Source organism: Colobus angolensis, unplaced genomic scaffold, assembly GCF_000951035.1.
Source record: "Colobus angolensis palliatus isolate OR3802 unplaced genomic scaffold, Cang.pa_1.0 Scaffold50, whole genome shotgun sequence".
NCBI lineage: Eukaryota > Metazoa > Chordata > Mammalia > Primates > Cercopithecidae > Colobus > Colobus angolensis.
The window spans coordinates 457,936-461,213 of NW_012118488.1; the positions used below are offsets into that span (position 1 = coordinate 457,936).

At 43.3% G+C, this 3,278-nt stretch overlaps 1 pseudogene across 1 annotated transcript; it reads left to right on the forward strand.

Moving 5' to 3' along the window:
• Positions 1 to 1,104: 1,104 nt before the first annotated feature.
• On the forward strand, positions 1,105 to 2,412 carry LOC105524644 (annotated as a pseudogene). The gene is made up of 2 exons (XR_001003794.1): positions 1,105 to 1,149; positions 1,536 to 2,412. The product of XR_001003794.1 is annotated as a ferritin light chain pseudogene (transcript).
• Positions 2,413 to 3,278: the final 866 nt, after the last annotated feature.

Here is a 3,278-nt window from a genome sequence, read left to right on the forward strand (position 1 = left end):
GGATTCTCCTATGTGAACAGCCACCTTAGCCTTAAGTTTTGTCCATTCCTCCAAGATACAGCAAGCCAGAATTTTGTCTCTACCTTAAAGAGTAAAATTTCTGGACTTAGAAGTTCGAAGATTTGCACTTGAGTTCGGGCTTAGTTCCCTAATAACACATATCAACTCTCTAGATCACTCTTGTTCATTAGTAATCTCCTTCATTTTGATTCATATTATCTTCACTTTGGATGATCATTTTTTTTCTGATGTTTTCAAATTCTGGGTTGGATACTACTAAATGCCATGAAATCAGGAGGGAAGATTAAGTTTAGGAGAGAAATATATAATTGGTCATGAAAATGTGCATTTGAGACCTTAGAAAAGAATTGATATTCCTGAACAGTACGATTTTATTTAATTATAGAAGCAATTCTTCTATTATCCTCAAATTAACTCTACTACTGAATTTTGCATAGAGTTTCTATTATAAGCCAAGTTGTATTCTCATTTCTTTTTCCATGTAAACTGCCAGAGTCAATTCTGTGTATGTGTATCTGTGTGACATGCACACAGTAAGTGTTGCTAACTCAAACTTTTTGTCAATGAGTAGTTGATGAGGAGAAACGTATTATAGCAGGGGATCTGGGGGATGGTAAAACTTTCTCAGGAGGTGTGCCAAGAACAGAGCACTTAGTCTGCGTAAGAAGAAGACCCCTCTCTTTCTGCAAAGGCTATAGTTGTATCAGTGAATGAAGGACTCTGTAAAAGAGCAAAACCACGGGCTGGGTGTGGTGGCTCATGCCTGTAATGTCAGCACTTTGGGATGCCAAGGGGGGTGGATCACCTGAGGTCAGGAGCTCGAGACCAGTCTGGCCAACATGGTGAAGCCCCATCTCTACTAGAAATACAAAAACTAGCCGGGTATGGTGGTGGGCACCTGTATTCCCAGCTACTCGGGAGGCTGAAGCAGGAGAATCCCCTTGAACCTGGGAGGCAGACGTTGCAGTGAGCCAAGATCACGCACCACTGCACTCCAGCCTGGGTCACAGAGCAAAACTCCGTCTCAAAAAATTAAAAACAAACAAACAAACAAAACAAAAGGAAAAAAGAGCAAACGCACTGATGCAGAAGCAGGAGCAGCAAACACCTCAAAATGAAGGGAAAGAGGTAAAGGAATTAAGCAGTTAGGAATCTTATTGCTTCTCGGGTTTAATTCAGGTACTAAACTAACATAGCAAGTTTTCCTTCAGGTTACAGTAAACTGAAGTACTGTCAAGGGGGTATTATAAAGAAGCCACATCTGTCCTCTCCAGATAAATTACTAGCATTCCAGCTCCTCTGGAATTGGGAACATCCCTGTATAGTCCCAGAAGTGGTCACTGTTCTCAGGTCCTGGGGTAGGCAAAATAGTGATAACCCCAAAATGTCCATGCTCGAATCCCTAGAATCCATGAATATGTATCCTTCCATAGCAACAGGGAATTAAGGCTGCAAGTTGAGTTAAGGTTGCTAATCAGATGACCTTATGATAGGAAAATTATCCTGAATTGCAGTTCGGCGGTCCTGTGGGTCTGTCTCTTGCTTCAACAGTGTTTGGATGGAACAGATCGGGGACTCTTTCTTCCAGCCTCTGACCGCCCTCCTATTTCCTCTCCACTTGCAACCTCCGGGACCATCTTCTCGGCCGTCTCCTGCTTCTGGGACCTGCCAGCACCGTTTTTGTGGTTAGCTCCTTCTTGCCGATCAACCATGAGCTCCCAGATTCATCAGAATTATTCCACTGACGTAGGGGCAGCCATCAACAGCCTGGTCAATTGGTACCTGCAGGCCTCCTACACCTACCTCTCTCTGGGCTTCTATTTCGACCGTGATGATGTGGCTCTGGAAGGCGTGAGCCACTTCTTCCGTAAATTGGCCGAGGAGAAGTGTGAGGGTTACGAGTGTCTCCTGAAGATGCAAAACCAGCGTGGCGGCCATGCTCTCTTCTAGGACATCAAGAAGCCAGCTGAAGATGAGTAGGGTAAAACCCCGAACGCCATGAAAGCCGCCATGGCCCTGGAGAAAAAGCTAAACCAGGCCCTTTTGGATCTTCATGCCCTGGGTTCTGCCTGCACGGCCCCCATCTCTGTGACTTCCTGGAGAGTCACTTCCTAGATGAGGAAGTGAAGCTCATCAAGAAGATGGGTGACCACCTGACCAACCTCTACAGGCCGGCCGGCCGGGAGGCTGGGCTGGGCGAGTATCTCTTCAAAAGGCTCACTCTCAAGCACGACTAAGAGCCTTCTGAGCCCAGCAACTTCTGAAGGGCCCCTTGCAAAATAACAGGGCTTCTGCCTAAGCCTCTCCCTCCAGCCACTAGGCAGCTTTCTTAACTACCCTAACAAGCCTTGGACCAAATGGAAATAAAGTTTTTTGATGAAAAAAAAAAAAGGAAAATTATCCTGCATTACCTTGTGTGCCCAATGTAATTACAAGGGTCCTCAAAAGTGCAAGAAGGAGAGCGTCAGAATGATATCGTGTGAAAAACACTAGACTAGTCATTATTGACTTTGAAAATGGCCTGAACCAAAGAATGAATGCAGATACCTCTTCTGAAGAGGAAGAGGCAAGAAAACGAACTCTCCCTTAGAGCTTCCAGAAAGGAATGCAGCCTTGCCAACACCTTGATTTTAGCCCAGTGAGATCCATTTTGAACTTCTGACCTCAGACCTGTAAGATAATAAATGTGTGTTGTGTTAATCAACTAAATTGGTGGTAACTTGTTACAGCAGCTATAAGAAACTAAACAGGCCTTATATGACCTCTTAGTGGTATTTCAATTTTTTTTACTTCATTCGATTTTTATAAGTTGCTCATTATGCATAAAGGAAATGCAGTTTTGTGTTCTTCCTCATCAATCTAATTCATCTGAAGTTGTAACAGTCATTCTTCCCCAGGTTGTTTTTAATGAAAAATTTTACTTTGCAACTTGCTTTCTTCACTTACTATTCCACAGACATTTTCCAGGTCAATTCACAAGGATATAACTCAATATAAAAGTTAAAATACTTATTCTTTTTAGCAAAGAAATACAAAGAAGAAAATATACAGAGAATTCTGAAGTTGAATGCAGAAACAAAGGGAAAACAAAAAACAAAAACAAATAATTGGCCCATGACTCCACAGCCCACATAAACTATGTTGGCAATTTTTTTTTTTTCTTTTTTTTTTGAGACGGAGTCTCACTCTGTCGCCCAGGCTGGAGTGCAGTGGCTGGATCTCAGCTCACTGCAAGCTCCGCCTCCCGGGTTTACGCC